The following is a 13,723-nucleotide window of genomic DNA, read 5'->3' on the forward strand; positions in this document are numbered from 1 at the left end:
TTCCAACATATGCAAAACTTTTAAAAATTAACATAAAAATGTGTAAAAATGAATTTACTCAAAATAAAAATTTTATCGACTAGGACTATAATATTGTCAGGACCCTTAAATTCAGAAGTTAGTGGAAACTAGGTGTCAATGAAAGGGTTCAAAATTTCAGAAAGTGGAAGACAGATGCCTGTAGGAGAGTGGACCGACCGGTTTGTGCAGGAAGTATATAAGTTGAAATTTTGAAATTTGGTCCCACTTTCTGCATGCACCCTTCTTCTCCAAATTTCTGAACCTTCCATTTTCTCATCCTTCTCTCTATAATCTCTATCTTCTCTCTACGATTTATCATCCTTTTCTTCTTCCGATCATCATTCAGGCAACGCCTGAGTATTCCTGATGCCAAGAGCAACACTTTGCACCGATCAAGTTGTGGTTTAAGTTGGTGAGTACTTCTCTTCTTAGACCGTTCGTTTTCTGTCACATGCAAACCCAAATTCTGGTTGCATGAGTTCATCATCTCATTATGAGTATTCCTGGTCTTTTGTTTGATTTAGTTTCATAAAGTGTGACCGTAGAATTCTTAAGATTTCTGGTAGTTGTGAGCCATATCCTACATCGTTGAGCGTTCGGCTACGTTTAGAGGTAAGGGAAGCTTATATAATTTGATTATAATTCTCTGTTTTGATTGGTTGTATGTTTGAATGATGTTTTGTTTGGTTATTCGATGGATGTGAAATATTGGTGTTACTGCATGTTCGCCTGAAGGTGTTGATGATTGATAAATGGTGTGAACTGGGTAGGAATAGGGCTTGATCATAAGTCTGCAGTATTCTTTAGAATTATTACTTGTAGCCGAGGGTCATTCGTGACCGTTCGGTTTCTGTTATATGTGTTCGGTCTTAACTAAGTTCTTCTTTAGTAGAACTTCAGTTAATAACTGATCGGTCTTGTATTATCTATAATAGAATATAGTGTTCGATCTAAGCATAGTGTTACATTTTCACTTAGTAGTCATCCTAGATAAGATATTCAATATAGTTCAAGTTTTCAATATGATAAATATTCTCAGTTTGTAAGCAATGTTCCGTTATTTCAATGATCGGTCTTGGTAGTGCTCGGTATTGTACTGACACTCGGTCTTAGCAGTTCTTGGTTTTGTACTAGCATTCGGTTTCTTAGTATGTTCAGCTAATATGAGTAAGTATTTATTTACAAAACGTTCGGTTATATTATCAGTGTTCAGTCCCAGCCCAAAAGTGTTCGGCCTAGACCCATAGTATTTTGTCCAACCCATAAGTATTCAGTTTAAGCTTGTAGGTTTCAGTTTAAGCCCTTAGGCTTCATCAATAGTTATTATGATTTTCAGTTAAGTCTAAAATATACGCATTCTTTAGTATTCGGTACATTCTTAGAAGTTCTGTCTAGTAAAATAACGTTCTGTAGTAACTATTGAGTAACCACTAAACGTCCAAATATTACCACGAGTGTTCGGCTTATGAGGAGTCTTATCTAGAATGGACCGTTCGGTCCTGTTCTGTGTATAAGTGGAAGACCGCTCGGTCTTACACTAAGTGTCCAGATGTGTTAGTCTAGAAAGTATTCAAAATGTTTGGTCTTGTCTCTAGGGGAATGTTATTGTTCAGTTTTGGTTTCTGATGGGATTTGTTTGTATTGGTTCGGTTTGATTGTATTATATAAATGGAATGGTATGGAAATGAAAGAGTATTCCAGGGAGGAATATCTCATGAGTGGTTATTGAATGGTAGAGTATGAATGTGGTTATGCTCAGCTGACGGTTATCCTGATATTCTGTGATTACTCATTCTCAAGTAGAGAGGAGTAAGTCATGTGTGAGAATGGCAGGAGGTCCTAGTCCATAAGGTGAACTTGGGCGGAACGGACTAACCTCGGGTGGCAGCTGTTGAGGGCATCCCAACTATTACATCACCCGGGTGCAAAAACGTCGTAGCTACACAGAATTCATACAGTTTGGGCAGTCGGAGTAAAGTGGTCGGTCATTGCATGCTTTGACGTGTAATTTTGATTGGAAGTACATGATTGGATGTTACATGATTGTATATTGAATTATGTTAGATTTATGTGAAGTATAGGTTTTATTGAATTAATTAAATTACATAAGCTTACCCTATTTTATGTCTTGTATGTTTTGTCCGTTTGGTCATTATTTCTGTTGCAATGATCATCCTTTGGATGTGAGCAGATGGAGAAAAGTTGCTGGAAGAGGCCTTGGAAGAAGTGGAAGTGAAAGCTGAACCATAGGACCGTTCGATCATTAAGATTGGTCTTGTTTTGTATAACCGATTGGTATTAGTGTAGTTTTGGTAACTGTTCGGTCTAGACTGTGCTTTTGAAGAATCTTAAATTCTATAGTATTTTTTCGTAAGGCTGTTCGGCCATAACTGTACTTCTTATCCTCAAAACTGAACTGTAATATTGTTATCTGTGGATATTTTAGATATGATTTTATACAATATTTTTGGGATGTTACAAAGACATATATATCGAGTCTTGTCATATGCTATGATATTCAAATATGAGTATATAATATCCATAAGAACTTTAATTTTGATAATAGTGCTTTTTACTTTGGAAAATTCATAAGTTTCTTGTTTTTGTTTTTAAATTAAAATTTTATATGTGACAAGAATTTTTTTATTTTATCCAAATAATACAGGGAATTTTCACCAATCCGAAAATGAAAAAAAAAAAGAGAACAAAAATTTGAAGTTGAAATCCCAAACAGATTAGCGAATACATAATAAATTATTTATTGACACTCATCAGTACTCCCTGGATAATGTTTGTTAAATGATCCCAAGGATATCCTCTTCATTGAACTATCCTGTTTAATTATCTTTAACATGCCTTAATTTGAGTCTAGATTTTCATTTTAACAAATAAATTAAATTAAATGCTATCTTTATTTCACCAAGAATAAAAAAATTCCTATGAAAATAAATAGGTCATCAAAAAACTATTACTTAAGGATTAAGGCGAAGTTGAAATATCATTGTCAATCTAGCGTAGGTGATCCTGCTCAGCAGCAGAAATTTTGCACGCGCCAAAACACTTTTTCTATCACGCGCCAAAACATAAATTATTTGTTGAAAAATTTGTATGGCTAAATATTATTTAGTTCTAAACATTCATCCGGAATTAAAATTAGTTTATGTTTGAAATTTTAATATATTTTAGTATAAAAGTTTGATATTTGGGTTAAAATTATTATATTTATTTATTTTTAAAATTTAAAGAGTAAAATATATTAAAATTTCATAAAAAATTTATAATTTCGTGATATGTTTAACTTAATTTTTTTATATCTTTCTTGAAATTATACATTATATAATTGTATAAGGTAGTGTCAAATTTATTAAATATTAAATAATTAACTAATATTGGAAAGAATAAATCTAGTATAATTAGAAAAAAAGACTAACATGTAATTCGTCCATCATTTTTTTCTAAAATCCTTATCACTGTTGCATTGAGTGACATAAATGCTCCACACAATAATTAAGATTGAAAAACATAGCTAAACATATTTCAAAAAATAGATAAGAAAGTTATTTAGTGAGATAACTATTACCATATCAATCTAACGTTTACAAAAGAAAAAATTAACTCTACCTAAAAAAATATTGAAAGACATAATTCTAATCAACTAATTTAATCTAACTTAAATCAAAAGTTGTTTAAAAAACTTATGCTAGTAATACAAATAATTAGCGTTAATCAAATACAATATAAACTAAGAATCATATATCTAGTTTTCATAATATTTTTTATAACAAATTTATATATTTATTAATAATAATAAGTTTAAATGAAAAATTATTTGAGAAAATTCTATAAAAGTCATGTTAATAAAAAATTAAATTAAGAATCATGAATATAATTTTTAAATTTTTACACTGATAATAAAGCATATATAAAAATATTTTTATAATAAAAGTTAATTTACTTTAATATATTAAGCCAATATAATCTGTGAAAATAGTTTAACGCTATAGAACGTGCGAGTGGTGGTGGGAAAACTCTTGACACCTCGCGGTAACTGTATCTAAATAAATTCACCATTCATGGTAATTGAACAATAACGAAGAAAAATAAGTTTTTGTTTTATAACATAACAACGTGTAAATGAGGTTAGAATTATTGTTTCTGTGGATATTAAGAAAGAGAATAAGGGAGGTTCAAACAATGATCCTTGCCCTCACCCATTTACATTTTGTCTACAGATTTTTCTTTCTTTTTTTTTTTCTGTAAAAGAAAGAAAGGCCTTCGTATTGCATCGTATATATCCATATAAACTGAAGCTGCGTCCCTCAAATGTTGCAACTTTCTTTCTTGGTTCTCATTTTATGTATTTATCTCTCTAGAATTCTAGAGAGAGAAAGGGGAGAGATCAAAGCAGTGCAGCAGTTCAATTGATGAATGAAAGATTGATTATCCACCTCTCCTTTTGACTTTCCAATTCATGTTTCCATTTCCCCTCTCTTTTCTCTTTCTGGGATTTTTCTCCCTCCCATCAATTTGATACTCGTTTTCACATTGAAACAGTTGTAGAAAAAAGTTATGTTTTTCTTTCTTAAATGTTGCAGTCAATATGGTCATGAGCACCAGAAGAATATGAACGAAGTGGGGTTTGCTAGGAGCTATGTTCGTTGGATGGATGAGTGACACAACATTTTTCCAGAATTGGAATCATCTTAGGAGGGTATAAGTTAAAAAAACACAATTAAAGAAACAATTTCACCTTGTGAATTTGTTCTCTTTAAGGGTCACATGGGTTGCGCGAGTTCAAAGCAAAAGCGATGTCGGTGCTGCAATGCTCCGAGAAGCTACCCAATGCACGTCCATCACCCACCTCAAGCAGAAGGCGATAGCTACCATGTTGTGGCACTCACTTCCACAACACTGGGCACTCTCAAACTCAATTCCCCTGCTTCAACTCAAAATTTTACTGGGAATTGTGATCACGATTTCAATATTTCCAATGGGAAGGTTAGTAACACAAAAAGTTTAAGGTTTGATAACGAAAGGTTTGTCCAAAGGCTGGAGGAGAAAGAGAAGAGTTCAGTATCTGAGAAAGAGAGAAAAGATGAGTTCTCAATAGGGCTAATTGAGGCTAAGACTTGGTCCAGCATGATTGAGCAAAAGTTGCCAACAGTTTTTCCAAAGACCCCAATTAGAACACCGCCCGGTGAGCCTGAGACAATCAACACATGGGAACTCATGGAAGACCTTGAAGACACCACCAATTTCCGGTCGCCGAGTCACTACCGGAGCTTCTCTTTTGATGCCAATGGTGACAATGTTGATGAGGGAGATGTGGATGTTGATCCACCCAAAATGAGTGTCGTTGCTTCTCCAAAACCCATTTGGCTTCTGATGACTGAGGAGGAATCAAGACTGAACTCTGCAATCTCAGATTTTGATCCTGAATTGATTTCCTCATTCAGGAAGTCCTTCCAACATCTCTCTCCGGATAGCCCCTTCCATCTTCGACCGGCGTCGAGTGATGAAGAGATGCAAGGGACTAAAAGGGGGTCCTCATTTACGGATGATGTTAATGTCGGTGAACCATGCGGAAAGTACAAGGTGGTGTTGTACTTCACCAGCTTACGTGGCGTGCGAAAGACTTACGAGGATTGCTGTCAAGTGAGAATGATTCTCAAGGGATTGGGAGTGAAGGTGGATGAGAGAGATGTATCCATGCACTCAAGGTTCAAGGAAGAGCTTAGAGAGCTATTGGGGGATGGGTATGGTGGTTTAGTATTGCCAAGGGTGTTTCTAGGGGACAACTACATTGGTGGAACAGAGGAAATTCAGAGGTTGCATGAAGACGGGAGACTCGAGAAGCTTTTGGGTTGTTGTGAGAAGATTGAGGACAGTGTCGGAGGTGATGGAGGGGGAGTGTGTGAGGGTTGTGGGGATATAAGGTTTGTTCCCTGTGAAACCTGTTCTGGAAGTTGTAAAATTTACTATGAAGGAGATGAAGACGAAGAAGAATATGTTCATGGTGAGTTGGGAGAGTGTGGATTCCAGCGTTGCCCTGATTGCAATGAAAATGGACTAATTCGTTGCCCCATGTGTTGCTGTTAGTTTCAAAGGTACTGAAATCCAAATTTTGAGTTTTATTCTTCAGGGCATTTTGCACTTTGTCAGATTTTCTTGTAAAGTCAAGTATTTTATAAGCAGTGGAAAGTGAACAACGTGTTATAAATCAGTGTAGTTTGAAATATAGTATATATATATATATATATATACACTGTTTTCGTTTTTCCTTCTGTACAGAATTTGCCTCCTTGCAAAATCCATAAGAAATGCAAGAGAGAATTATAAAGCAAAGCTATGTAGTTGTTATCTTCTGCAGATGCAATGTTTGAGAGTTAATGCGTTGGGGTCTTTGAAGCATTTTAAGCCAAGAGTTGAACCTGCCGTAAGCCAATTGCATAATGCATTTTGAGGATGTGGGGTTTATGAGCTCCATGCAATATCATACTTGTAATATTTTTGTTATCAAATATTGACCAAAATCCATCGTTAGCACATCTTTTGTAGTCCGGGAACCATTTTTTAAAGTTTCAAATAGTTTATTCATTCTTTGCTCTGTTTTCTTCTATTTTGAAGTGATCGTTTTCCCAGCACCGTTGCACGTTTCCTATGTTACATATAAAGTCAAGCTAAGTGGGGCATAAAACAACGTAGTGGGTGGACATAGCCTAGGTCAACCCAGATACAGACTTTTTTAATCGAGTCAAATCATGTTTCTTTGGATGGAAAAGCACTATATTTAAATGCGCAGTATCCTTTTATAAAATAATGATATACTCTTTCAAAAAGAGTACTTTTACCCTTTCAAGCTGCATTTTTTTTGTACTTCTCAACCAAATCAGCCATTGCTTTGAATTGTGGTGATCAATTCAAGAAAATGACATCGTATGGTGCTGCCATTTAGAAAAGAATGCAGCGATAAACAACGTCTGAATCGTACAAATGATATGTGCCAAAGAAGCAAAACCTTATTTTCCTTACCTACTGTGTCCTTTTTTCTTTATCAATTTCATATACGTTAATGCCAATCAATGAGCCTTGATGGAAGAAAATACCAATAAGCTACATGCCCCCTTGCTGTCCAATCAAGATCACCAATGGTTAGATGAAATTCAGTGCTGAAATTGTCTGGTAAACCTCTTACTAAACCTTGTACCTATCATCATCTTGCTTGTTGGATGCTACTCTTCATGTTCTTCATTACTTAAAGCATGCATCAAGTTCCTTTTTAGTAGCCAAAAGCACAACACAATTCAAAGCTTTTAGGGACTCCAGTTGGATTGAATGCCTTTATTCCCCATGCTTTGTTACCATTTTCTCTATTTACCTTACCAACTTTTTCATTTCTACGCATTCTAAAAAACGTACACCACTTATCTTAATTCTCCCTTTTCCTTTCCCATTATAGGTCTAATTTCTCTCTATGATAAAAACTACAAATACTTTTTTGTTATTCTCTTTAGGCATATTTTTCCTCTCTTTTTTTCTATAGCAACATACTCCATACGTTTATTTTTAGTCTCCACCGACGACGAGGTTCATGTTACTTTTTTATTTTTTCTCTTTATTTTAGCATTCACCAAACAAACTTAAAGTATATTTCGAAAGTGCGCATCTATTGTGTAGACACTAATTAATTTAGCATTCACCAAACATCAATAAAATTCTTGAAAGCCTGTATTTCATGCTTTAGTAAAAAAAAAAATTCATAAGTTTATTTTATAATGAGCTATTAAAGTTCATAATGCTTAGACACGCTAAATATACTTTAAGTTTCTATGACTTGTTTTATACTCTTGTAATAAAGTGGTGTGAAGTTTGAATTAAATTATCGCAAATATACTTGATATCAAAGAACGTGATAGAGTTATATATGTTGTAAAAAAATTTATATAATATTATGTTTTTATTCTCCATAAACAATTTTTTTTATTATCTTTAGATAACAGTAATAGTTTTTATCTGATTTTAAGGTTTTTCCATTATATTTTGTATTGATGGCTTTTATCTTATTTTTTTTTATTGGTGGATAATTTTTGGAAATAAAAACGTTAATGTTCTTCATAAAGGTTTTTCATCACTAATACACATGCCAAGGGTTAGAGACATGGTACATTAACCCATCATTTTTTTATTTTAAATTAAAATATGAAATAATTTAAAAAATAACTTGTTTATTTTATTTAGTTGTTTGAATTATGCAAATATACAATTGTATTTTTATTTAAATCAATAATATTTACAAACTAATTTAAATTGCTAATTTTAAAGGAGTAATTTACACGTAATAATCTTTTTAATTTATTAATTAGAGACATAATTAACCAATATTAAAAACTTAAAATATTTATAGGATCAAATATTATTTCAATATATAGTGAGGTATAAGACAGAGTTTCAATCCTCGCCACTCAACCAAAGCGAGCATGTCTGAGTAGTTTTGCCACCGTAATTATTATAACTCAAATACAATTGTTTTTATGTATATTATCAATACAATAAATATATGACAATCAAAGAAACAATATGGAAAAATTGTAAAAAGGGTAAAAAAAAAAATTTTCCATAAAATTAATGTCATTTTGGCATCTTTTTAAGTTTTTTTTCACATTGCGAACGTGATACTTTTAATGGAATCATAAAATAATAAAATTGAAAATTAATAATAAAATATTCGAAAAAATGTTTAATCATATAGTGATAATAATTGTGAGGAAAATAAGCCATTCAATCTTAATAATTATAAACACGAGCATTTTTTAATGTAAGTATGAAAGAATTCAATGTTTTATCTTAATTATTCCCTTGTGCCTTTTAATTATGGTATTTTTTGAAAAAAATTATTTGTAATCTATTTTGAAAGTTTAAAATTATATTAATTATTATTTTATCAATTATATTCTTCTTTTGTATTTAATTATACTTGATTTATAGTTTTATATTAATTTTTGTTATGAACTATAGAGATGGAAAGATGTAAAATAACATATTTTATAAATATTTCATGAAAATTTAGAAAATCTGTACAACAGGAAATGTGTCATGTGCAGGGAGATGGATGAAACAATCATGAGACTTTTTTTATATATAGATTATTTTGAACTTTATTTGTGAGTGGAAGATAGGAATTTTTTTTTCTAATTAGATTCTTTTTACTGTTTAAATATAATTTTTCTTATGTGAAAGAGTAAATTTTCATCATGTTTCTTTTTAACTCTTGCATATTGGGCTGAACTTTTGTTTTTTTGAAATTTCTAATAACAATTTTTTTCTTAATTTTTGTTAGTTTTGTTTAAAGCGGTCATCTTATTTTTTTAGTTGTTCAGAGTAGTTTTATATTTTATAAAAATAGTTTTCTAAGGGCGTTAAAAACACTAACTACGTAATGTTTACTTATAGTTAAGTTGGAAGCAATCCACTCTCAAATCTTTATTTCTGGATCAGAACCTAAAGAACTCTAAAACGCAAGCTTACATATTTCAAAAACCCAAAAAATGCAAGATCATAATACAATTACAAATCATCCTAAAACGTGAAATCATAAAACAAAATCCCAATTCGAAAATCCCAACCCCTAAATCAAATTAACAATTTACAGAGGAGAAACAAGACACAAGAAATTCTCAAATCAGAACCCTCAATCCCAAACGAAAATCTAAAATCCCTAAATCACAAAGAACACCAACCATTGCGCCACCAACCTATAGATAAAACAAAACATAAACTCAATCCAAGGAAGGAAACCCAACGTCGTGAGATCAGAATCCTAAAAATAAAACCCCAATTCGTAGTCCTTATACGAACAAAACCAGAACAAAACTAGAACAAGAAGAAGGAAAGAAGAAAAGTTCCTTGCGATGCCAACCAAAAACAAAGGAGAGGAAGGAAGAGGGTGTCTCCTTGCACGACGAAAAACCCACGCTGCTGGGTTTGTTCGAGAAAAAGAAAGTCGCGAAAATGGAAGCCAAGAGTTTCAAAAACTCTGATTAAGGTAAAAGGTAAAGTATCGTTTGGAATTTGAATTAACAAAAGGAAAATTAATTAGATGACAAATTTCACCAGATTCTTCAAACCAAATTCACTTGTCACGTAATGAAAAACTAGAGATATTATTCATTATTAGCTAAGTTGGACATTATGTAGTTAACGTTTTTAACACCGTCAACAAAAAAGACCAACATGAATCATTTCTATAAAACATAAAACCACTTTGAATAACTCAAATAAAAGGATTACTTAAAATAAAACTAACAAAATTAAGGACCAACATTGATATTAAATCTTTAGAAATGAATAAGAAATTACACTTAAACAATAAAGTGGTCTAGTTTAAGAAACAATTTTCCTAATAATGTACTAAAGTTATTAAAATTCAAAAGTGGTTTAAAAAAAATCTATCGATAATCAATCTCAAATACATTTTCAAAACTTCTCTATGATGGTTCTAAGATAATATGATTTGGAGGAAGTTAGGGATAGAATGAGATGGCGTTTGTGGAATTAAAGGAGTACTATACCATTCAGAATTGCAAAGCCAAATGAGAGTATGTACATGGATGAAGTGAAAAATACTCAAAGTGAAATTCTCTTGTATTTAAAATTAAAATATACTTGAAACTCTTGATGTTGTAAATAGAATAATAAATGGGTGCTTGTAGAAGAAAATTCTTACATATTCGGAACTGAATTCAATAGAAAAGAAATGCATGAATTGTGGGCGCAATTTGAGGCGTTTGCGGAGAACCTGAGGATGTAAACAGCTAACATGATTGGCCATGGATACCGAAAAGTATCACACATTCCCACCATAACTCACCAAACTTCCAAACCATTTTTTCTATTCATTCAATAATCAATATATTAATACCTATCACTTATCCACGAACCATCAACCGACAAACATACCCTCAACAAATAATATAACTATATATTATCATATTATATATATTATATTTATGTCTTTCCCTGTTTTTTGCCACTAATTTATATACTATTAATTAGCATACGTGGTTAAATTAACATTCTAAAATATATGAATTAGTGACCGAAATATTATTTTTTTTGGTGGGTTTGTAGCAATGGATTCTCTAAGAAATTCAAATGAATAGAGACCGAATCCCTTCAACAAGAATGGTGCCCACGTTTGTAAAATTAACATGAATGTTTGACTTGAAAATTAGTAATAAATAAAATTGTTGAAATTAAACATTAATGGAATGCCTTAGTCTCCACGTGTCTTCTAAGTTTTGACATCAATGCTGCGGCAAAAGAAGGGAAATATTAATTCCATCGTAATAACTTCAAATGAGTCAATAGATAGTGACGGAGTTAGAGAATTTTGTATGGACAAAAACTAATTTATCGATATTATATATTTTTAGTCAAAAATTATTTATTTTATGACATAATAATTCTAAAATTTTGGTCTCCTATTTTTTTTTTTACATAAAATGTATATAAATTAAAAGAAAAAAAAAAGAAGGTATCAAATTTAGGCGTTGATGAGGGAAATTGATCACGTGGAGCCATAATTGGAGACGCAGTGAGTTAGCTCAGGTAACTGCAAAGATCTCACGCCTGTCCACGTGCCATCACGTGTATCACCAAATACCAAATCATATTAATTAATTAATTCAGTTATTACTTGCGTAATCATGAATTCTGATTTTTGATAATGTTGCATTGATGAGCTAACCACGCATAACAGAATTGACAGGTGGATATCACTCTATGCTTAACATTACTTCCACATTTATAAATTATAAATTTAAATTTCTTAATTAAAATATGATTGTTATTAATTTAATTGATGAATCGATATTCGTCAATAATAAGGAAAAATCTAATGATTTATATTTTTGAATATATTTGTTATATTATGGCAATTGCCATGTACATAAGATGACGATATGTTAAGATAAATTTTATAAATATGAACTGTATTAATGGAGTTTTAATCTAATTGTAGAATTTTTGACAGACATCCAATTAAAATTATAAGTAATGTAAAACTAACATATTAAAAGTGTAAGCGTTAAATATATTTCTTTCAAGTACATGTATATTAATTTTTGAATGAATATTCATTAATGTAATTTTGAAATTTTTGTTTTAAGATTTGTCACGAGCTTATTGACGTGATTAATATTGATAATGTCAAGTTAACATCGTTGAGAACTTGAAAAATAGTAGCGTATTACAAACTAAATTATAAATAAAAGTACAAAAATATATATATTAAGGAATCTAATCAAAGAAACAAAGAAGTAATGCATTCACAACGAAAAAAGCTAAAAAAAATATTAATATATTTTTGTTCTTTTGTTTCTTAAATTTTCATCTAATTTCTTATTTAATTTTCACCATGTCCCCACTCTATCTTATCATAATTGTAAAAAAAATAAAACTTAATAGTTTAAGAACATCTGTAAACACATTTAAATATCTACAATGACAAAATATAAGTCACTCACTTAAAACTCATTAATATTTGAGAAATAAGAAATAGGAAAATGAAAATAATGTTTTAAATTGGTCTTGTGCCGCTAAACACCACTAATTGAGAATGAAATGGTTTGAATTACATTCAACGTTGATGTTAACCCTATTTAATAAGTAGATTATGGGAAAAAAAACATATTAAAATCATACAATATTACTACAATATTAGTTTATTAGATAAAATTTAGATGTAATATCATAGATATGGTTTACTGTTCTTCAATCATAATTGGAGTTTTACTTCACTAATATGCATTAATATTTAATCAAATATGTTATTATGTATATCATCTAAATAAAACTCAAACATGATAAAAGAATTAGACAAATTATATAGAATACGTGTATTTTTTTAATTAGAAAGAGCTCAACTGAAAGGGATATTCTCCATATAGGAGATAAACCTATTTTTTAATCAAACTATAAAATTGCATACCAAATCATTTACACATTTAATAGTATTGTAAAAATCCTTTACTATATATATTATAGTAATAACACTTTTATTAATTTCTTTTAGACTGTTATGAACATATTATTTTCTATATTTGTTATTATTAATTAAAATTTGGCGAAATGTGATCTGCAGTGAGCCATGTTTCACATCATTAGATTCATATGAAATGGTAAGTTTATCGTATGCTGATTAAATTATTTCAAAAGTCTAACCCTATCATTTATTTGTCCTCCAATTGATTGGTTTTCTGAGTTAGTTGGCTTAGATTTGACCTAGGAGCCTCCAAAAGTTTCCTTAATCATCCATAGAGATAAAAGTTTAACAAAAATAATATAAATAACTAAATACCCAAAGTAAAAATGTTATTTTTTTTATTATTTTTGTTATCTCCAAAATGCTCTCTCCTATAGTAATGTCATTCTAGTTTTCTTCTTTTTTTCCTTCAACTTTATCATAACTAATCTATTTTTTGTTATCCATAATTAATATTGTAAGGAATATACATGAAAATAATAATTGATAGTACAATAAAAAGATAATATAATACTTATTTTGACGTTTTTATATGACAGATATTATGAGAGAGAAAGAGTGAAATTTTAAATTTTCTTAATTTTCAAATATTAATTATTGTTGTACTTTAATTAAATCGTGCATATACTCATCTGTGAGATTATTAAATGTGTTAGTTAG

At 30.6% G+C, this 13,723-nt stretch overlaps 1 pseudogene; it reads left to right on the plus strand.

Moving 5' to 3' along the window:
- The first annotated feature begins 4,175 nt into the window (after positions 1-4,175).
- Positions 4,176-6,390, plus strand: LOC124840883 (uncharacterized protein At3g28850 pseudogene; annotated as a pseudogene).
- Positions 6,391-13,723: the final 7,333 nt, after the last annotated feature.

The sequence above is a fragment of the Vigna umbellata genome, chromosome 4 (genome assembly GCF_029865625.1).
Source record: "Vigna umbellata cultivar VRB3 chromosome 4, Vumbellata_1.0, whole genome shotgun sequence".
Taxonomy (NCBI): Eukaryota; Viridiplantae; Streptophyta; class Magnoliopsida; order Fabales; family Fabaceae; genus Vigna; species Vigna umbellata.